General features: G+C 42.0%; 2 long non-coding RNA genes across 3 annotated transcripts; both read left to right on the top strand.

Annotated features, from left to right (window-relative positions):
* Positions 1-1,592: 1,592 nt before the first annotated feature.
* Positions 1,593-16,433, top strand: Gm32748. Of its 2 annotated transcripts, none has more exons than XR_380535.3 (3): positions 1,593-1,660; positions 2,486-2,620; positions 16,108-16,433. It is a non-coding gene; the product is annotated as a predicted gene, 32748 (long non-coding RNA). The 2 variants fall into 2 exon arrangements; XR_380534.3 differs by lacking the exon at positions 16,108-16,433 and adding an exon at positions 12,596-12,620.
* Positions 16,434-20,684: 4,251 nt separating this feature from the next.
* 4930545H06Rik (RIKEN cDNA 4930545H06 gene) lies at positions 20,685-22,762 on the top strand. Its single transcript, NR_045357.1, has 3 exons — positions 20,685-20,769; positions 21,126-21,630; positions 22,584-22,762. It is a non-coding gene; the product is annotated as an RIKEN cDNA 4930545H06 gene (long non-coding RNA).
* The last annotated feature ends 833 nt before the right edge of the window (positions 22,763-23,595 follow it).

The following is a 23,595-nucleotide window of genomic DNA, read 5'->3' as shown; positions in this document are numbered from 1 at the left end:
TCCTGCATATTAGATATTTGCATTGCAATTCATAACAGTAGCAAATAACACTTAGACTGTAGCAGTGAAAATAATTTTATTGGGGGTCAGCACAACATGAGGAACGGCATTAAAGGGTCACAGCATAAGAAGGTTGAGTCATAAGAAGGTACATCTCTATTAACTTAGTTAAAATGTTAACATTAACTGTGTAATAGCATTAATTACAGCAATAACATTTTCCTAGGCATCTTGTGGTTTTTAACTGCACAGGTTCAAATCAGGACCAGAATAAGATCCATACGTGGATTTCATGTCTGTTAAATCTCCTTAAATCTAAATGTTCCCTTTCTCTACTTCTCCCTGGACACTCTATCCTCCATCCCCTTTAAATCTGCCTGCTATCGTATAGATTCTGCATTTTGCTCATACTCCTGTGATTCGCTGATTATGCCTCTCTTTGACCCATATGTTTCCTATATACAAGGTCTGTAGAGCCAGAGTCTTGCTCAATGATGGCTTTATTATTTATTTTGATCACTTGGCAACAGCATTTTAAAGGCTGATAAAAAAAATTTCTAAGGTTATTGGATGCTGATCTTTTTGTGATCTCTACTCTGTGTGGTCTTTATCTGAATCATGCATGGTTTTTTTTGCTTTGTTTTTGTTTTGTCTTTGTTTGTTTGTTTTTGTTCCTAAATGGTTTGTAAGCCATTAGGAGGACCCTGGCTGGGACTGTTGCATGAAATCTCATTTCAGTTGGCGATATTCTAATTCTAATAACTTTGTCATCTGGAAAACATATATGATGAAAATTCATCATCCATGCCCTGATTACCCTAAGGTTAAAGAAAAGCAAGATAAATTACTTACCTCTTTGTCACTTTTCAAGATGAGTTGATGTCTGTCTTATTTAAAGTTTCTATGGCTGTGAAAAACAGTATGACTGAAAGCAACTTGGGGAGGAAAGTGGGTTATTCTAGTTCATAATGGTAGTCTGACACCAAGGGAAGTCATGGCAAGAATTCAAAGCACGGAGGTAAAAAGGAAGGCCATAGAGGAACGCTGCTCAGTAGCTGGTCTATCATGGCTTGCCTAGTCTGTCTACTTATACAACCCAATATACCAGTCCAGAGGTAGTAGCATCCACAGTGAGCTAGGCCCACCCACATCAATCTGCAACCAAGAAAATGCATCATGGACTTAGAAGCACCTTCTTAGTTGAGGCTCTTCCCAAATGACCCAGCTTGTGTTGAGTTGACATAAAACTAACCAGCTGTCTTAGGGTTTTATCACTGTGAAGATACAACCACAGCAACTCTTATAAAGAAGAAACATTTAATTTGGGTTGGCTTACAGTTTTAGAAGTTTAATTCATTATCATGATTGCAGGAAGCATGGTAGGGCACAGGCAGACATGGTGCTGGAGGAGCTGAGAGATATACAGCTTGATCCATGGGCAGCAGGAGACTGTGTGCCACCCTGGGCTTAGCTTGAGCATAGGAGACCTCAAAACCAGCCCCCACAGTGACACACTTCTTCCAACAATGCCATATCTACTCTAACAAGGACATACCTCATAATAGTGCCACTCTCTATAGGCCAAGCATTTAAACACATGAGTCTATGGGGGACCATACATACTCAAACCACCATACCAGCACAGTTCCATAGCATCATGGTAAGAATTTTTTCAACATTGTTGTGAACCTATGAATTTATCCAACTCAAAGCATTCTAATGTTAGAGTTTATGTTCTTAATTCTCTCAGAGTGAGATTGCTAGATGATAGAAATGAAGGTAGATAGAAAGATAGGGAGGGAGGGAGGGAGGGAGAGAGGGAGGGAGGGAGGGAGGGAGGGAGGGAGGGACAAATCATAGATCATAGAGATAGACAGGTGATATAGATGATATAGAGATAAATAATGATGATAATGGTGAAGATAGATAGATAGATAGATAGATAGATAGATAGATAGATAGATAGGGATGGGTGGGTGGGTGGATGGGCAGACAGATGATAGATAATAGAGAAATAGATAATGATGAAAGATAGACAGAAAGATAGATGGTCATAGATGACAGATATGTCTATGTAGATATGGAGACAACATCTGTGTCTAGTGGTACCTGGTCCTTGATACATGGAACTTGCGATTCTTGGTAACTTTTACCAGGATATGAAACTGTTCTCGGTGCCTTGGTCATTTACTACCCCAAATCTGATGTAACTACATCATTTCTAAAGAGTCCTGGCTTATTTTTGTGAGCAATTGTATTTAAGGATCACATTCTGCAGCTCCAATTTTATCTACGGCATTTGTCAAGCTCTGGCATAAGAGTCACACTGAATAAAAGGTTTGGGGTTCTAAAATATCCCCTTGAAAGTCACATATTTTGGTTTGCTGACAGATACCTGAGAAGAAGAACTGTAAGTAAAGATGATTGCTTGGGCTTTGGTTTTGGGGGTTATGTGTCATGACTGACCAATGTCATTGTTTCTCAGCCTGGGGTATAGAAGAGCATCATGGCAGAAGGCATGGCAGGGCGGAGCCAGGCTGCAGATGATGGGAGCGAGGTATGCATTACCAAGGCGTTTCCCTGGTGACCTACTTCCTTCAACAAGGAACTGTCTTAATAGGTGAGTGAGAGAAAGAAAATACCAATGTGTGGTGAATATGTAAAAATACAAAACCTCGTATCCATTAAGAAATCACAAATTTGAGCACTGATGAAATACTAGTTTTCAGCCTTCAATGTGGCAACATTTTTTAAATTTAGAACTAGACTCCAGATGGTGCCAGAGGTAACAGAAATCAGGAACTCTCACAGCCTGGTGTCAGGGATGTTAATTGTCCCAACTCTAAAGATTTCTAATGTGGATTTCTAATGTGTTGACCCCTGACTTTGCCATCCCATTTCTTTTAGAAATCCAGCACTCAGAAATAAAAGAAAATTACACGCACACACACACACACACACACACACACACACACACACACACACACTACATTTTGTTGCATATTGTTTTCAACCAAACTAGAGACAAGTAATAATTTATATGTCCACTGGTAGAAAGCTGGCTAAATAAATCATGATTTATGTCCCACTCTATGGAACATTATGCAGAGTTTTTAGCATTGTCAATATTGCCCTTATACATAAAAATACATTTTTCATATCTGCTTTTCAGATAGACTTAAATAATTATGAAGTTCTCAAGTTCTCATATTTTTCCATATTTGTGATAGATACACAAATAGATACATAAATAGGTAGATGGCAATAATGATGAAATGAAGATGATATTTAGATAGATTTTAGAAGTTAGATTGATGATTAATACATTATCGATGATAGAGAGATGATAGATAGATAGAAAGAAAGATAGATAGATAGATAGATAGATAGATAGATAGATAGATAGATAGATAGATAGACTGACTTTAAATAACTTGGAAAAGAAGCACAGCAGAAACTTCAGGTAGTTATCTTTCATAGATGGGATAGAAACATCACCTTTTCTACTTCAATTATTATTATTTTATAATTATCAATAATAACTGGTGACTATATGAATATTTTAACTCCCTTTCTCTGGAGGGGAAAAAAAAGGGAAAAAAGCCTCCATGTTAACACAGGTTGAGACAATATTGTTTACCAAAGAATCTGGCATGGATCAATGGAAGTCCTTCTTCCTAAACCCATCACAAGCCTGACAGGAGAGCACAAAGGCTTGGGTGTGATTGGCTGACCTCATCCATGCAATGGTACTAGCTTTCACACCCTCTAAGCCTCTGGGAACAATCAGCATCCCTCAGGTATCCCTCTCCCTTTCTACGGAGGTACCTTTCTGTACCATTGCCTGCTTCTCCTTGGGTCTCCAGAACCTTTCTCCCAACAAAACAGATTTTCCTAACAACAGAGACATCTTCAAAGAGTGTGTTTCTGGGCATTTCTACATGGATGGACCACAGTGCCTGTCCAGGAATCCTCAAGGACTTCATCAGCAGGATCTGCTAAAAGCATCTAGTTTGTTTGTGCTTGTTTGTTTTACATTATGGCCTCTTTCTGCTACACTTCAAACTCTTTATACAAAACTTCAACCTCTAATTTTTTCTTTACACTCAAGGTATAATGACTGTCCTATGATAATGATCCAATAGATACTTACAGATACTAAAAGACAAGGACTTCATCAGCAGGATCTGCTAAAAGCATCTAGCCCCGTAGGCTAAGCAGTTCCCAGCCTCTCCACCATAAATAACTGTTGTTGAACTACCCAGTGTATATCAAATAAACAAGACTAATAATAAATCTCCCTTGAATACATATTATTTCTTTCTATTTGGTTTCTCTACAGAACCCAGCCTGATACAAGCAGTAAGGAACAAATACAGAGATATGGTCTAGGCATGTGTTTTACTCTGTCATGTTAATTCAGCTCTGTCTCTAATCAGATTTTCAGTGATAAAGTGGAGGGGGTTGTGATAGCTGATGTTGCCTATTCCATAAAGCTCTAGAACACCTCTAATTTGTTTCTTGAAACAAAGGAATCTGGATTGGCTAATACTGCCTTCCCATCTACAAGCATTTCAGGGGCTCCTTGTTCCTGCACAATGATATGACTTTGGATAAGGTGTAAAGAATAGAAAAACCTTACAAGTTCTTGAAATGACCTTTTTATTATCAATCTGAAAACAGTGAACTCCTAAGTAACCCACCCTGTTTAATCACAACTGTCAATTGGACTGGATTTAGAGTCACCTATAAAATGCATCTCAGAGATGACTTTGAGTTCATTTCCAGAGTATTTAATTTGGGTGGGAAGAATTACCTTGAATGCAGATGCTATCATTCTATAGGTCAGGGTACCAGACTGAATAAAAAAAAATGAGCGAGCACTAGCAATCACCTCCATTTGCTGATTATAGATGTAATGTGAGCAGTTGCCTCGTGTTCCTTCTACAACGATGGATTGTACTCTCAAACAGTAAAACAAAACAAAATCTTCCTACACAAGTTGCTTTTTTGTCAGGTATTTTGTCATAGCAACAGGAAATGTAGCTGGTATTATACCCTTTCCAAATATCACACCCTGTAGATGTAGCTAGTATTATACCCTTTCCAAATATCACACCCTGTAGTTTTCCCTGTAGCATCTTTATGCTTTGTCTAGTGTAATTTTCCTTTATTGATTGATGGCTTGGGGGTTTGGGGGAGGGTTGTTTTGTTTGGGGTTTTGGTTTGTTTGTGCTTGTTTGTTTTACATTATGGCCTCTTTCTGCTACACTTCAAACTCTTTATACAAAACTTCAACCTCTAATTTTTTCTTTACACTCAAGGTATAATGACTGTCCTATGATAATGATCCAATAGATACTTACAGATACTAAAAGACAATTAGTCTGGTGGTGTGGCTAGTTGGTAGAGTAATCACTTATCATGTACAAAGTCTTTGGTTCAATACTGAGCACCCCACAAACCAAGCATAGTAATGTGTGCCTGTAATCCCAAAACTTAAAAATTAGAGTCAGAAGACTCAGGAGGTCAAGGTTATTCTCAACTACACAGCAAGTTTAAGACTTGTCTAAGAAAGAGGAAGGAAGGAAGGAAGGAAGGAAGGAAGGAAGGAAGGAAGGAAGCAAGCAAGCAAGCAAGCAAGCAAGCAAGCAAGCAAGCAAGCAAGCAAAGAATAAAGTAAGAAAAGGAAGGAGGAGTCAAGGAGGCAAGAGAGAGAAAAGGAGGAAGGGAAGATGAAGGAAGGGAGGGAGGGAAGGAGGGAGGGAGAAAGGGAGGGAAAGAAAATGTGTGCCAAAGAAGTAGATATCTACATGCCTGAAAGAATTCTCTATTTTCCTTCATATTTTCTTTTCCTGTTGATCTTATTTACAATTTTTCTGTAGTTTCTGCTTTCAAAGTGCACACACAGCCTGAACATGTTGGGATTAAAAGCTTTTGTAATTACCAGATACCATCAGAGTGAGATGTCATTCGTGATGAAATGTTCAAATGTTTCAGCAGTATTACTTAATTTTAATTAATTGTTGACGACCTTTTCAAAGAGCACCATAGACATCCCTATTTTCTTGAACAGAGTAGAAAGGGTTATAATGTACTGTTTTCCTGATGAGTTAGGCAATTCTGTGTGCACCAATTACTGTGTTCTAATATCATATAATGAAGCCCCTAGGGAGCCAGCAAGACAAGAATTGTCGGCCCCAACACTGAGACTCCTAAAGTTTGTTTCTCAGTATTTGATTCTTGGGTTAGAGCTCTGTGCTTCCCTATTCCACCATTAACTATCATCTTGTTGGCTTCATAAAGTAAGACCTGGCTCTCCTTGTTCATGTTAGGCTTTCAATAGATCACTGTTGGATTTGATGAATCCATTAAAAAGCAGAACTTTGTGACAGTTACTCAGTTGCTACTCTCCAAGTAAAAAGGGGTATTATCAACATGAGAACAGCGAGTGCACTTCAGAGCAGCCAGCCACAGAACAAAAGAAATATTGGAGGAGTTTTTGGTAGCCAGGCTTGTGAGATGCCATGAAAATACATGTGCTTCTTGTAGCATGCCAAGAGGCAAGCCAGGCAGGACTGGACAGTAAACTCGAACTCATTTTTCGATGAGTTCTTTTCAATCCTACCTCCTCGATACCCATGAGCTTCATATGGTGGCAGACATCAGACATCACTAAGTCACCAGGATCTCATCCCCTCCAGAAAAGGCCCCCAATTCTTGCAGACATCAGTCAGAAAGCCAGTGTTGATCGCTGAAGAATGACACCAGCAAATACAATATACGATCTTCCAGGACACAGACTTCACTCTAGGGAGACAGTATTCAGCAATACACGGGGTAGTCACCTAGTGGTCAGTCTACCAGGTTCTACCTGGAAGCCAGAACCATTTATATTCACTGGATGATTGCTAGGCATTGACCAAGTATTTTATTTTTACCTCACTGGGGGCCCAGCTATTAGTATGTTTTCTGTTGCTTTGATAAACACCATACCCAAAAGAAGCTTAGAAATGGAAGGGTCTATTTGGCTTACTGATTACAGTTCATCATGCAGAGATATCAGGTCAGACACTCACACAGACTGTGGAAGAACACTGCTTACTGGCTTGCTCCCTAGCTCATATTTAGATACCTCTCTTACATAGCCTTGGCCCACTTTCTTAGGATGGCACCACCCACAGTGGACTGAACCCTTCTGTATCAATTAACAAACAAAAATCTCACAGATATGTACAGAGGCCAACCCTTTGGAGGCAATTCTTCAGGTGAGGGCTCCTCTTTCCAGGTATGCCAGGTTGACAACCAAGATTGGCTACCACCCAATGACACAAGGAACATTATTCCCTCTACTTTGAAGAGCAAGGGGGGAAGCAACATCTAGAGGCTTTTTTATTATTTCCAAACAACACAGAGCTAGTAATTAGTAGCATTGGCAGTAAATCTTAGAGCCTGCCCGTCCCGTACTCCATAGACTCAATGCTGAACTATCCTTCTCTGGGCTGGGGGGGGGGGGTGCTTGCTAGCACTGAATATACTCTAACACAGATTGAACACCCACTTGGCAGAGATATTATAGAAAGGATTGAAGTATCAGATGGCGCTAAACCAAAAGACCATTTAAATCCCTGGCAATTCTGACAGCCTTGTATTTCCATGTGTTCTTTGAAAATAGACTTGCATAGATGAAGCGAATCTCATGACTCTCAAATGTCAGTAGACAAATTTGGAGGTTTCTGTGTGTTTGTAGTTTTAGGATAACATACACGAGGGTATTATCAATGATGTTTGCCTGAGAGGAACCATTTTATTGAATTTGTTTACCAGAGAAATGTGATGAGTTTAAAGAGGTAATTAGCTGGAAGCTAGGGAACTAAGCAGGCTCTAGAGCTGGCAGGACATGGTGGACAGTGTCTGTTGCCACATGGCTCATGTTTGGCTTTGGGGGTGGAGAGGTGGTGCAAGCATACCTGACCAAAACCCAGAAGAGCCCCATCTTGCTCAAGATAGACCAGTTTGCATCAAGATAGCTCCAAAGGGGAAGAAAGTCACCCTCAAATGATTTCTGAGCCTTTGAAGAGCCCCAGAATACATCTGTCACCTCATCCACATGGTCTTTCCCCATCATCCACTGTATTCATGGATTCATTCATGTTTCTCACTATCTACTGTACTCACAATCTCTTTCCATCATGCACTGTATTCAAGGTCATCTCCTGCAGGTCTCAGCTGTTCAGTATAGACCTTATCTCACATGACCATGGATTGAGCTGTGGGCTTTCAGGAAGCCTTGCACGCCATACTTCATGTTCCAGGAAAACGTGTGAATTCATCTCCATCCACCATATCCATCTTGTATTTCAAATATCAAAGAGCACTCTAGGTTGCCTCTACTTCTTTGTTAGTTTTTCTGTTTTCTACTGACCCAAGAAAGAGCAGACAAGAACAATAGTCACTAGGAGAAATAATAGCTCTTATCTATTGCCGACTTACAATCTTATTTGTTACCGAACTACAATGGAGCAGGCACTGGTTTAAGAACATTTGATTTTGCCAAGAGTGGTGGCTCACCACATGATGGTGGTTCCAGCACTCAGGAAGCAGAGGCAGGCGGATCTCTGTGTTCAAGGCCACCCTGGTCTATATAGCAAGTCCCAGAAGAGTCAGGGCTACACAGAAAAATCTGTCTATAAAAAAAAGAACAATTCATTCACTCACTCATTCATTCATTCATTCATTCATTCATTCTCTTTTCCCATTCACATATAAATAGCCTGACATCATTTTCAATTGCTTTTTCTTTTAAATACAAAGATTCTGAAGTCCTGAGCAGTGGTCTATGACTTGGTAAAAGTTACATTTCTAACACACATTGTAACCGAGATTCAAAACATTGAGCCCAAGTTTACCATCTCCGAAGGCCACGGTTTTTATCTGTGTATTGGTGTACACAGGACCAATCAGAGAGCATGCCTTCTCAGCCCTGACATCCAGTACCAGAATCCCCACAGTCACCATTAACCGGTGGAGCACCTCAGATCCTCCATTTCCCAGACAGCAGGTGCACTCACTTTCCCTCCTGTCTGAGTTACAAATATTTACCAAGCGAATAGTAAATAGCAGGCATCATTCTGGAAGAGGAGCATTGGGAGGGCAGATGAGAACTCGGCTCGTCAGCCCTACAGAAGAAAGACTATAACAAGAAAACAAATATTTAAGAAGTGGGAAAATGCTCTATGAAAAAGTCAAATATAAAAAAAAAAAAAAACCAAAACAACAACAACAAAACGGATAAGGATGGAGAGTGTGTTCATTTGTGGATGGTATAAACTTCAAATCATCAGGTGGACAATAGTCACAAACGTGTTTAAGGCTCCCTGTGCCCAGGATGGAAAGCACAGGCACTATGAAGGGCCATGTGGTGGGAGAGGGCAAGCACCTTTGATCTGGGATCCAGACGGTGGGGACAAAGCCTTTGTCATGGTTCTTATCTGGGCAAATGGGGAGAACTGGAATGTCTTAGTCAGGGTTTCTATTCCTGCACAAATATCATGACCAAGAAGCAAGTTGGGGAGAAAAGGGTTTATTCGGCTTACACTTCCATACTGCTGTTCATCACCAAGGAAGTCAGGACTGGAACTCAAGCAGGTCAGGAAGCAGGAGCTGATGCAGAGGCCATGGAGGGATGTTCTTTACTGGCTTGCTTCCCCTGGCTTGCTCAGCCTGCTCTCTTATAGAACCCAAGACTACCAGCCCAGAGATGGTCCCACCCACAAGGGGCCTTTCCCCCTTGATCACTAATTGAGAAAATGCCTTACAGTTGAATCTCATGGAGGCATTTCCTCAACTGAAGCTCCTTTCTCTGTGATAACTCCAGCTGTGTCAAGTTGACACAAAACTAGCCAGTACAATTGACCCCTTGTCAACTTGACACACAAACACATCACGAGTAACCCTCAACCCTTACATTCTTATTCATCCCCAAGGTCTAAATAACGTTAAATGTCCCACTGGAGAGAGTAGTAGCTACCTGATGGCTGTGTTTGTGTGTTTACTTAGTATCAAAAATGCCAAGCATCTATAAGTAGAGACATTGTTAAAAACAAACAAACAAACAAACAAACAAAAAAACCCTCATCCTTCTATCAGCCAAATGGGATAACTGTCAACTCTGATGACCTAATGTCACCTAAACCCAAGTCTCCAGACCAACTCGGGGCTACTTTTAATGAATACCAGTCATTTTATATGCAAATGACCCATCTTTTCTCATGTGTATGACATATCCATAATAGGGAGCCCAGCATCCTTGGCTATAAAAGGGGATAAACTTGAAAACTGAAGGGAGGGGAGGGCTTGGGAAGGGAGGGGAGAGACTAACATAACTCCCAAATAAAGTCCACGGGTCTCTTAAGTCTCCTTTGAACCATGAGACCTTCTTTGTGACTATCCCAGGAGTGATGTAATAACAGTCCTGGTCTAGCATGGGCTGAATGTGTCTTCAAGATGTGATGCTAACACCAGAAAGTTCTAGAAATGCAGCAAGAAGTAGACTCTGCTGGCCTCTAGCCTCTTGCTGTTTATCTGTTGAAGGGTTCTGGTTAGTTGTACCATATTGATACCACAGTTGGGCTGGGTGACAGCTTCTGTCTGTGCAGTTTGTTGTGTATCTCTGACCCTCGTGCTTCTTCTTCTTTACAAATTGAAAATTAGGTCCAAAATCTAGATCACATCCAGGATTAATATCTTGGCAAAGAGGGAAAAAATCTCCCTTTGTGGATGGAAATATGTACATCCATATGTTATGTCACATTGCATTGCTGTGGGTGTGTTCTAGGCAGTCATGGAGTGCTGTCTGCCTGTATTTTCAACTAGGCTAGGGAGAATATTAATCTTTGTTTGTTTGTTTAAATCGGACATCGATCAAAGCCTAAAGCAGCCACCTGTTCTTCCTGTTGGTGTGACTGACTTTTATAGGTCCACTGGGAAGCTGGACAATGCTGCCCCTGCCATCTGTGTGTCTCCTTCTCTAAGAATCTCAATCCCTCAGGGACATCATGACAGGGAAGATTAAAGGCAAGTTACCAGAAAACACACGTGCTGTTTATTCATCTATGTGAGTGTGAGGAGATGCGGTGACCAAGGGTGGCCTTCTTGCTTGCAGGAAGACAAGAGGTCACAAGAGAAAGGCCACAAGACAAAGGTAGTGAAGCCAAGAGGCAGGTGATACTTGGCATACAAGGTGGCCCTATCTCATCCCTTCTTAATGCTACAGCAGCCAGGCAGGTAGTTGTTGTGATGCTTCCATTCCTAGCACTGCAGAGGCAGAGGCAGAGACATGGAAAATCTCTATGAGTTCAAGGCTAGCCTCGTCTACAAAAAGAGTTCCAGGACAATCAGGGGTGTTACACAGAGAAACCCTGTCTTGGAAAACAAAAAGAAACACACAACAACCAAACTCCTACAGTAATCTCAGAACTTGAGCAGGACAAGGAATAGTAAGCCTTATTTTAGAAATGAAAAATTGTGGCTTCTGATGCCAGGGCCTTTGTATTTGAGGGAATCTCTTACTTATAACAAGTGGTGAATAATGAACTCCACATGTGGCTGTTCCTACCACAAAATACATGAGTTGCATAATTTATAAATAAGAGAGATAAATTTAGTCCTCATGATTGTAGATGTTATAGAAAGTTTGAGACTAAGATTTTTGCATCTGGTGAAGGTATTCATGTTGCATGTGACATGGCTGAAGGGCCAAGTGGGATGAGGGTTAATTCTTTTTGTGGCTGAAGAACAGAAGAGCAATGTCCACATAGAGGTGGTGGTACAGATGTATAATCTCAGCTACTTAGAGGCTATAGTGGGAGAATTGCTAGTTCAAGGTCAGCCCCTGGAATGCAATGAGACTCAGTCTTAAAATCAAAAGTTATAAAAAATTAAAAAAAGGCCGGACATGGAATGCGGTGGCAGAGCACATAAAGTACTTAGGATGCTGGGTTCCAAGTACTCCACCTGCCCCATTTAAAAATAAAATTGGTCAACTGAGTTTTATTTTATAATGTAGCGTTCATTTTCTTCTAAGCTATAGAAATAATTATAAGTTCATTGTCTTTTTAATGTGGCAACCAATGGGGGATGACTCAACAATTAATGTGCTGGGTGGATGTGATGGCTAGCCTGTCATTCTAACCTTGGAAGGCAGAGTCCAGAGATCCCCAGAGCAAGTTATAGGTAGAAGACTACTCCTATAAATGGTGAGCTCCAGGTTTGACTGAGAGGCTCTACTTCAGTGAGTGGAGTAATGCCTGACCTCAAACTCGGGCTCCCACACACTCTTGCACACATGTGCACACGCTTTTCACACATGTGCAAACACTCATTTTTAAAAGTGGATGCAAAAGTATGCTCCCTCGATTTAGATGTCTTAGCGGTGGACACTCCGGGTGTGATCTGAGTCACCTGGAGTGCTATGAGACCAACCGTCCCTAGAGTTGACTTGGGTCACGCTACTGCTCAGCTCTGTAGCCTCACTTTGCAACGTTATATATCACACTGAATGCTATTAAACATTTGATTAAAATATTATTTTTAGGGTCCAGACAGATGGTTCAGTGAAGAAGAAAAAATATATGACTTGAGTTCAGTTCCCAACACCCAGGACAGGTGACCCACAGCAACGTGAAACACCAGCTTCAAGGTAGATAATAATAATAATAATAATAATAAATCTTTTAAAGAATATTTTGCTTTGCTTCCACAGAGCAAGGTTTGCTTGCTTCCACAGAGCAAGGTTTGCCAGCTATATGAATGCAAACTCTGCTGTCCCCTTACTGGTTAGCTTGCTTAAATTTTACTGTCTGTTTCATATTGCTTTGTACCCTTTGTATGAAAAGAATGTGTTCTTATGCCCAGTACATCAAAGGTCCACTTGATTCTGCTCTCTCCCTAGCCCTGTTCATCTGATCAATCGTGAGACTTGCTGTCACAATACCCTGCTTTCTGCTACCTGTCTCTTCCTGTGCCTACACTAGTGCCACGATCCAGGCTCTCCCCAGCTCTCTCTCCAAGGAGAGCAACAGTTTTCCTAGGTTCTTGCCAGTAAATTGAACCTATCCTGTCCATTCACCAACCCTGGCCAGAGTAATCTTGCAAAAACTTCAACTGTGACACCCCTCATCCCTGCCTTTCCACAACTAGTGGCTTCTAGTGACACCCAGACTCCAGTTGAAACAAAGGGCCCTTGAATGGCCCCTTGCTAGCATATGTGGTAAAGGCTGGAAGGAAACGTCTCTGCCTCATGCACTCAGTCCCTAGCACTGGCCCTGCCCTCACCAGCCACCCTGCTCTGCTCCTCCACAGAAGCCCTTTCTCTAGCCATCCGATCACTTCAACAATCTCTTGTTCATTATTCAAAAACTCCTACCAGACACCAGCAATGTCTCCCCACTCCCTCCCTGCCCTCACTGGCCTCTGAGCATGTCACCAAACCCTTCTGATCTGTTGAACTGCCATATACCACCGCCCCTCCGTAACAGTGAGAAAGCCCGACACAGCGCTGGGTGATTTGAATCTCAGGATCACTCGCCCTTTACCCATTTGGCATTTCATGGGTAGTGAAGAAACAAGTCAGTGGACTCAACTAATCTACCCCAAGCCAGCCAGGTTCTTTGTGCCCTCATTCTCAGAACTCATTCTAATTTGACTCTTGGTTTCATTTGAGATTGAGGTAGCTAATTGCCAGATTACAATCATTGACTGAGCACACAAGCTGGGGACTTGAAGTGAGCGGTCTCGGCTCCCTCTCTACCCAGTGCCTGAATGTAGAAGGCATTATGCATGCTGCTCTCCTCCAGCCTATAGCCTTCTTCCATTACCTGAGCTTGATAAAATTTCTCACCACAGAACCATCTACCGCCACCCCCCACCCCCATGCTAACACTGAGCAGTGTAGGAGTGGAGTGGGCTATAGACATGCCCAAAAGTGGGGTTGGCACAGGACAAAACCTAAAGCCAGATAACTTACTGAACCCCTAAGCCACAATCACAGCTTCAGGGATTGGAACGAAAGCCAATAAGAGATTACAAATGACTCACGGCCTGGCCACAAAAGCAGAAAATATGCTAAGCAATGAAGGTAGCCATCTTGTCCCACCTGGTCATCAAGCCCAGTGCAACTGTGGAAGAGCTTAGTGAGGGAGGGAGAGGCAGCTGTAGAAAGGCACGCCTGCAATCTAGACTTGACTTTACATGAGTAAATCAACACACTTTTTTTCGTGAGCTGTAGTCTGTGAGCTGAGATCAGGGTTCCTATAGTTTGCAAACCAAGAGTCCTCCTCCGAATGCCTATAAAGAAAATGCAACTGGAAATAATTATTATAAACTGAAACTCGAAAGCACCACTTTAAACAAATTATAGCTAATAAAAAATACTGACTATGTTTTGAATTTGCAATTTTTCTAAGTGTTCTGTTTTGGTCACAAATTTTTAAGACCTAGCCCAGTGAAAAGAAAGGAAAATCCATATATACACTTGTGCAAACACACACATGTGCATACATGCATCCACACGTATGTTTATACACATTTATGTGCCTGCATACAGATACAATTTCTATAGTTCAATATAGGGTTTTAAATGAGTCTTCCTCACATAGGGAAGAGGTATACAAATCTTGTATGTGGTCTGTGGAGTCCAGCTTATGGATGGCTGAAACCAAGGGCTGCAATGAACACTGTACATCTCAGGACACTGACTTATAGATGCACATTGACGCCCTATGGTGAGGATGAATTTACAAATCAAAAACAGCAAGAGACTAACAGAAACAGAACACACAACAATATACTATAATAAATATGAATTATTTATTTCTGGAATTTTCCATTGCCTATTTTAGCTCACTGTTGGCTGTGCTGTAGCTGAAACCATAGAAAATGGAAGCACAGATGACAGTGGACTATTTTATTGCATTCTCCAAATACAAGGACAGTGAAAAATACTTTGTATTCATCGTGTTTTATAGAGTGGGAATATCCTGCCTAAGAAGAGATGCTACTGTGGACCTTCTACAAAGTAAATAGCCTTAACATTTAAAATGTCATTGATTTGCACTTATGTGAACGTGTGTGCATATCTGGTAGGGTTGTGTGCAGGTGTCTTCAAGGGTCAAAAGAGGGTATCAGATCCTCTGGAGCTGGAACTACAGGTGGGTAAGCTTTAGGTGCTAGCTTCCCAGCATGGGCAAAGATCAGTAAGTGTTCTTGACCACTGAGCGTTCGCTCAAGCCTCTTTATTTTGAAAGGCAAGTTAGTGCCCTAACTATAAGGAGGATACTCATCAGTCAGGGTTGCTTAAAAATCTGGGGGAAAAAAATCTGAAAGAGAGAGATGTCGGGTAGAACTCCCCAGCTGTGTAGAAAAAGTTTGGGAAAAAAAAACAAAAAACAAAAGAAAAACTCCTACCAGAACAATTAATTTATCTACCAACTATTTGTTTAGACTCCTTATGTCTAAACAAATTTATTTAGAAAACTTCTGGAAATGTTCTTACTCCTTGGAATATGACATGAAGCTTAGACAAAGTAGCCTGGTCTCTCAATAGTGTGACCTCTTGGAGTTTGGCTTTCTTCATGCTGTGCTAGCAATTGGGTACACAGAAGTAAATAAAACTGTCAATGTGGCCCTCCCAGAGCCGGGTCAAAGACAGTGTGGCTAGGCTTTTTTCGACTGCCACGTTCTGTTACTAGAAGAAAAATAAATGAGTACTCGTCCCTAGTAGACGTGGAATTTTGGTTTATAATGCCACTACTTTCCAAGGATGTAGAACACAAAGCACATTCATACATACTGTAAAGAAAAAAGGGGGGGCAAAAATTTTAAAAGCCTTTGTGAGCACACGTGTTTGCTCTACACCTTAATTTTCAAGACAGAGTCTCTCACTGAACCTGGCTCACTGACAGGCCAGAGAGTTCTGGGCATCCACCTGTCTATACAGTCCTTACCCCTACACCATAGTTGATGCAGCGGATCCGATGTCAGGACCATACACTATGCAACAATCCAGAAGGCTATGTCTAATATTAAAACTCAATATTTTTCTCACAGCCACTTTTAAAGACCAGGGCTGGACTTCGAGTGAACAAGCAGGAGCTTCCGGTAGCCACATCAGACGCCTTCAAAAACAGACTGCTGGGCGCAGAAGAGATGACTCAGCAGTTGAGGGCAGGGACCTGTACTTTCAAAGGACCCAGACTCAATTCCCAGCATCCACGAGTCATGGCAGCTCACAAGCATCAGTAACTCCAGTTCCAGGAGATCTGAGAGCCCCTTGTGACATCAGTGGGTACCAGGCATCCGGGTGGTGCACATTCATACATGCAGGCAAAGTATTCATAGCATAAGATAGGACAATGAAGAAAATAAAATAAAATTACAGCTTCAAAAAAAAAAGTGAACATCCACTCTGAGACAAGGATAAAGTTGGTGTTATCATCAGTGTCTGCCTATAATCACTGTCCCTGTTTTCAATATAAATTTGTGGACTCTTAAAGTCACTTGAACACAAGGTTAACCACTGTCATGCCAACAACTGTTGAACGATCGAGGTTTTACTGCTCCGCCACATGCTTTGGTGCTGACTAGGCACACAGCTTGGGTGAGTACTCCTCACAAAGTATCTTACACACTAAAAAAAAATTAAGGAGTTCATTGACCGGTGCGGGAAGATACAGAGAGACAGAGTCACCCAACGCAGTTTCTCCAGAGGCGAGGCACCTGGACGAGGCTGGCTGCACACTCCACTCAGGCCTCTGATTACGGAACATCGGCATTCCTGTCAGCTGTCTTCAAGACTAAATTGTGCGCAGCTCACAAACTGCCAAAAAAAAAAAAAAAGAAGGATGTTTCTCTAAACCAATCTCTACTTGTATTTCTACAAAATCCATTCAGTCAACATTTATTGAGTGTCTTCCGTGAACTCGATACATTAAATGGGATTTTTTTTTTTTTTTGTCAAATGGCCTGAGTCAACTCACATGTGTGTATGTGTGTGTGTGCACGTGACTGTGGGCATGTGAGTGTGTGTGTGTGTGTGTGTGTGTGTGTATGGGTGTGTACAAAACCCAGCTATATAAAGAGTCCTCAGTGGAAGTAAATTATTTTACAGCCAATGATTACTCAGTAAAGTTTGTGTACCCCTCTCCTGGCTTGGTTCTGAGTACACATCAGCAACCCACCGCGCACTTCATTCCCTGCTTTGCTAATGAAAAGTGATGGCGTGTCTTTCCAAAACTAAACCAATTATCCTTGTTTTTGTTGAATGGAAATTCAGCTTGTGTTTGGTGATAGGATAACTATATCAGGCTTATTCGGAAACCAAGTATCAGTGTGAACCCTGTGTCACCATGGCTCACAGAAAGTGTAACCCAGGTAGCTTAGTTGGTAAGCTATTTTGGAGAGAGAGAGCAAATCTTCACTCCCGTGACTTCTTAGCGAATTAACCACATGTCTTCACCTCCGTTGCTGTCTTTCTTGGCTTCCGTACTAACACATCACGTGACACAACAGCATTTTACATAACCCGCAGCATCCGTTCTAAGCCGGTACATACACAAGCGCCTGCCTGATTGAATATCAGCTTCTCAAAATTGCTACCTCAATCACATTTTTTTTCCAGGCTGTGTGAACAAAATAATGTTTCTTTAATTACGGGAGCTCTCTCTCTTTCTCTCTTTTTTTTTCTTCCTTTTTTGATATTTTAATGACATTTTGGAAGACAGAGTGGCTGCTTCCCCTGGATCGGGTAGTATTAATCAGGTATGACAGCTAGTTATTTGATACATTCCGAATCCCCCACTTGTACTTGCACACGAGTAAGCCAGGACTGGATTTCTCAGTCTCGGGTCTGTAATGTCACTTGTGTTTCTGCCTGTAATGAGCAAAATAATTGAACCAAATTAGCACTATCTATAATTCAGTTCTAGCTTAGAGGCATCGCCTTATTTTTTTTTTTTAAGAAAGAAATAAAAAAAGCAGTTTCCCCTAGGGTACATGTTAATAAATAAAGGTCCCAGATCTACATTCTAGACATTGGGTCAGCCGAACACAGCTATTTTCCTGGGACTGCACCTTGATGCCAGGCTGTAAATAAGGTGCATCCATTTCTTCATGGAACCCAGGTTTAGCATGAGAAAACTGATCAGACACCATCAGTGTCACCTTGACCTGGGTCAGGACACAGGGGACTACTTAGTGTGTATTAGACACTGTTTTAGGATATGAGAGTGTTAGTGTCCAGTGTGGTATAGGCACTAAGTTCTGTAATTGTTAATTTGTCGGTCCTTCTCGTGTGTCAAAGAAAGGCCCCAGGGGGCAGGTGTGGGCCACCTCTGCTCAGACTCTGCAGCCTGGTCACAAAGTAAAGAGAAGAATTCCTACCCAGACATCACAGCACTGTGGAGGGTTTTCTTGTGGAATGCAGAGTATAAATAGCACCTGGTTCTCTCATATTACAGAGAAAGATGGTGAGGTCCAGAGACCCAACTTAAGTCACAAAGCAAATATACTTAAATTCGCCTCTCCTCCACTCACAGGTTTTCCTGCTCTGGCCTTAACTGTAAAGCTGAGCTCTACACAGTCCATTAGTAACAAGAGCTATAAAGCAATATACCATAAATTGTGTGTGCAGGAATCTTAAAGGGAGATCAGAGACTCTGGTGTGGAACAGCGGCAAGGTGGGGTTGGGTCTCATCCTCTGGATAGAGAGACCGGAGAGAAGAGTGATGTATCCTGCTGGATCCAAGTCAGCCTGACAGGATTCCATCTTAGTCTACCAAGCAAGTCTACCTTGTGGCCTGTGGGTAGTATGCATCCTGGGAGAACTGGGTACACAGACCAACTCCTCCGTAGCTAGCCATGTTGTGTTACAATGTTAATGTCAAAAGTTCAGACACTCCTGTGAGTCTGGGCCAAGCCTAGCACTAGCATCCATGGGTGAAGAGGGCAAAGAGTGAAGGGAGAGGACCAACAGGAGCACACATGGCACACATGCCTGATCTATAGTAGTGGCTCCTCTCTGTGTTGATTTCATTGCTACTTTATGGGAACAAAAAGCCATCACTGTCCTGCCAGAATCTCTGAATAGTTAAAAGAAAATCTTCACATGTTAGATTTTAATGTTGAGGTAGGAAATAGATAAGTAGACGGATGAATGGATCAATGGCTGGTGAATGAATAGATGATTGGTACATGTAAGATAGAGAAATGATAAGTGGATATAGTTGAGAAATTGATGGGTAAGAATAGAAGATCTACAGATAGATAGATAGATAGATAGATAGATAGATAGATAGATAGATAGATAGATACATACATACATACATACATACATACATACAAGAGATAGATGGGCAAATTAGAAGATCTACAGATGATAGATAGCAGATAGGTAGATAGATAGATGATTGATAGATAGACTGATAGATTGATAGATTGATAGATAGATGAGATGGATAGGTAATAATAGAAGATCTACATATGATAGATGATAGATAGATGATTGATAGATTGATAGAGAGATGGATAGGTAATAATAGAAGATCTACATATGATAGATAGATAGATAGATAGATAGATAGATAGATAGATAGATAGATAGATAGCCTTGGCAATACCTTCTCATTCATTAAAGTTGGAAATGCTTGAAAGATTTTAAAACACTGCAACACTGCAACACTGCCTAGGCTTCCTGAGAGCTAACATCCCTCAAGCCTGCTCTTTTACCACCATGTTCTCACCGAGTCTTGCCATGGACTGTAATTGTTACCTTGATTATGTTTGTACCATAAAAGGAACAGGCTTCGGACCATTTAACAAACCACTCCCATGCTTGAGCAAAGAAAGCTAGCATAACCAGGAATAACAAATTTCTGATGCCTAATCAACAGAGCAGTTATGGTCACAAAGTCCCTCCCAATCCCACAGGTCTCTAGTGGCCCTGTGGTTACCATCTACATTGTAGCAAGATGGAGAAAACAATGGAAAAGAATTCACCAGATTTGTACCCTAGGCCTCATGGGACCTGGGCATTATTCTTAACATAGCTTCCATGGGATGCCATGAAGAAGCTGAAATCTCTTGCTATGGGCTCAAGCCAGGCCAGTTTGAATCCAGCCTTGGTTCCACACAGCTGAGGGGATCAGACTCACGGTGTACCATGATAGTTAACACTGTCAACTTGACAGGATCTATAACCACTTAGGAGATAGGTCTCTGGGTGTGTCTGTGGCAGAATGTCTAAGTTGGGTTCACTGGGATGGGAAGACCCTCCTTAAATATGGATGGGAGCATTCTACAGGCTGGGGCCCTGAACTGAATGAAAAGGCTCCACACCAGAGTTCATCTCCCTTAGCTTCCTGATAGCAAAACTCATGGGTACCCACCTCAAGGTCACACCCCACCCCCACCCCATCCCCAAACTGCACTGTAACCTCAAACTGTGATGACATAAATCCTTCTTTTCTTCAGTTGTGCTTGTCAGCTGTTTTACCCCAGCAATGTGTAAATTAACCAACGTGACTAACACAGAGGGAATCTCGAGGCATTCACCAGCACCAGATGTCTTGATGCTGTCCCCTCCCCCACCCCTCCAACACCTCCCCGCATCACAATCTGCCACACAGGTCACCTGTGACAGAGGAGAAGACTTGAATTTGTGGAGCTGAGTGTCTCTGCCTGGGTCACCCCAGTTTATCAGTTAAGCCAGAGAAGGTATGATGTCCCCCATCTAAGAATAAGAATAGTAGTCTACATCACCTACCTACATTTTCTTTCGTCCTCTTCAAGAACTATAGTATATGAGATGGAGTAACTGTCTCCCGTATAGCAGGTACTTGTACATTTCAACTCCTTAAGCTGTCCTTGGGTTTGTTGTTTCATGGGAGTTATGTCGTCCGGGATGCCCTCAAACATGTTATGAAGCCCAAAATGGCCTCCACCTCCAGAATGCAGGATTATAGACATGTACCAGCACACCCAGTTTATCTGATAATGGATCAAATCTAAGGCTTTTTACATGCTGGACAACCAGTCTACCAACTGACTTAGCTCAAAAATCTGACTTGTAGGTCTAAAGTCCTTCTGGCCAGCCTTCTACTTCGGTGAAAAGTAAATAAGTGGACAGTGTTAAATCTACAACCATCCCTGCTCCAGACTTTTCGGGAAGAAATGGTACTTTGTAAAGAAGGTACCCGGTGGATGGAGTCAAGAACAGACATTTGTGAATCAACAAGGACCACCAACTGCCCTTAATCCTATAGAAAGTCTGGGGAAACTGAGGTTTAAAGATATAAATCTCTTGCCCAAGTTGTTTTCTTTTTTAAACTTTATTTTATGTGTATGAATGTTTCCCCTGCGTGTGTGTTCATGTGCCACATGCATGCAGTGCCTGCAGAGGCCAGAAGAGGGGTGTCGGATCCCCTGGCATTATAGAAGACTGTGACCCGCCATGTGGGTGCTAGGAACTGAACCTGGATCCTGGGGAGGAGCAGGCAGTGCTCTCAACCTCTGAGCCACGTCTCCAGCTCCTGAGTGACTACCAACCTGGGATCAGGCTTCTTACTTCTGTACAAGGTAAGCCATTATAAGCCATTCCCATGGTTTCTTCATTTGAAATGTTCGGCCCTGTGAGTATGAGGAAGAGAACGGGTTCTCTTTCTGGCCTCTCCCACCCTAACCTTTACTGTAACAAGACGGGCCACAGCCAATGGAAATGAAGCACAAAGACAGAGGCTCGGGTCAAACACACTGTTCTGGGGAAATCACATTAAAGGCAGTTCCTATTTGGGGACCTGCCCCTTTCTTCTTTCAACCTGGCCCTGCAGGGACAGTTGAGTAGTTTCCCTCTTGGATCTAAACTACATTTTCAAGTGGCTCAGATTTCCAGGCTGGTAAAGCTTCTTTGATAGAGATCAAGTTCAGCTTTGATCAGGAAACCATTTCCCACTTCCCTGTGAATTTGGACCAAAGCGGGGAAACTGAGCCAGGGCACACTCATCAAGCCAGGGAGGACGCTGCAGATCAAGGCAGAAGACAGACAAGGAGGACAGCAGGGTCCCCGGGCACCACAGGAAGGCTCCCTGTTGGCACCAAAACCCATGTGGAAGAGAGAGGCACTTTAAATAGAAATGAAGCAGCCGCTTGCTCCCTGTGCACTTTCAGATAAACACACAAGGTTCAGGCCTGGATAAAGGGGTGGTTTTGTTCCAAGCATAAAAACGGGCTTAGAAGACTTGTGTTTCCTGTTTTCTCACTCTCCCGACCACAAATACTTTTTATTGTAAGCCCTGAAAATCAAGGGATATTTAATAAATTAACACTTCAGCTGCTTAGGGGTCCCCCAGTCAGTTTGTATCCTGTTACTAGCCAGCCCCCTGTTCACTGAGTTCTGGCAGGAAGTCCTGCCTAACCTCTCTTCATTCAATGAGCATTATTTTCTACCGCTGCTGTGTTTCATGGCTTGACAATACTTTATTGGGTTGCTATATTATGATATTTCTGCCCTTCTCCTACCCCCCCACCCCCAGTAATCCTTCATGAGGAAGAGAGACCAAGTCTGGAATGCGGTGAAGTAAGCAGAGAAGATTTTATGGCGTTTCACAAATTTCTCTTGGCCTCCGAGACAGCAAAATAATCATACAAAGAAACCAAGCCCTTTGCCTGCAGGACAATACATGGGTTTTTATTAAAAGAGGAATTTAAATGCCTCCTGTGCACAGACTGTTTTAACTAGAAAGACTTAGAAAATTAATTTCTGCCTATAATCTCTTATAGATAATACTATAAAAATAGTTCCTTTTAAAGTAGCATATTTCATGCAAATATCAAAAAGCCTTTTATCTATGTTCAAGATTTCTTGTTCTATTTCTGTCCCCTGTCTCCTCCTCTTAGCTGGAGGATCAGACTTTGGAGCGCCAAGCTTGTTGCTAAGGGGCAGGGCCCAGAGGCAGGAGGACGGTTGGCCCCAGGCATTATACAAGCAGAGAAGCTGAGGGGCAAGCCTCGATTCCTACTATGTGCTGGGCACTATGTCAGTGCTGCGGTAAGGAAAGAGTGGGTTCCCACAGCAAGCAGAGCAGAATTCCAGCCACACATACCAGGAAGTCGTATGTCAGAGCCAGACATGGAGAGAGTAAGAAAAGAAAGAAAGACTCTTGAAGGAGTGTTCTCCAACCCCATGCACAAACCCCTTTAAGATGTTTGAATGACCTAATACCCCCGCTATGGTATTATTTATTTAATACTTTCCATTTGATAATAATTTAATTTTGCTCTAATTTAGTCTCAGTCTAAACAATAATGTGGCTTTTAAAAACTTTACATCAATGATGGATGTTCGAGCTGTGTTCTGCTCCAAGAGTCACTCAAGGAAGCATATAGCTAGTAACATAGAAAAATGTTCATCTAGAGAGTCCTAAAATTAATTCAGCTATTCCACTAGGCAGTCCTACCACACTCTTAGGAAACCACTGGCTTAAAAACAGAAGAAACTAAAAGGGGAAGGGGAGAGGTAAGAGGTGACCATTGAAAGTGGGGGGT

The sequence above is a fragment of the Mus musculus genome, chromosome 10, assembly GCF_000001635.26.
Source record: "Mus musculus strain C57BL/6J chromosome 10, GRCm38.p6 C57BL/6J".
NCBI lineage: Eukaryota > Metazoa > Chordata > Mammalia > Rodentia > Muridae > Mus > Mus musculus.
The sequence above is the reverse complement of the archived record's forward strand: the minus strand, read 5'-3'. Positions and strand labels throughout refer to the sequence as shown.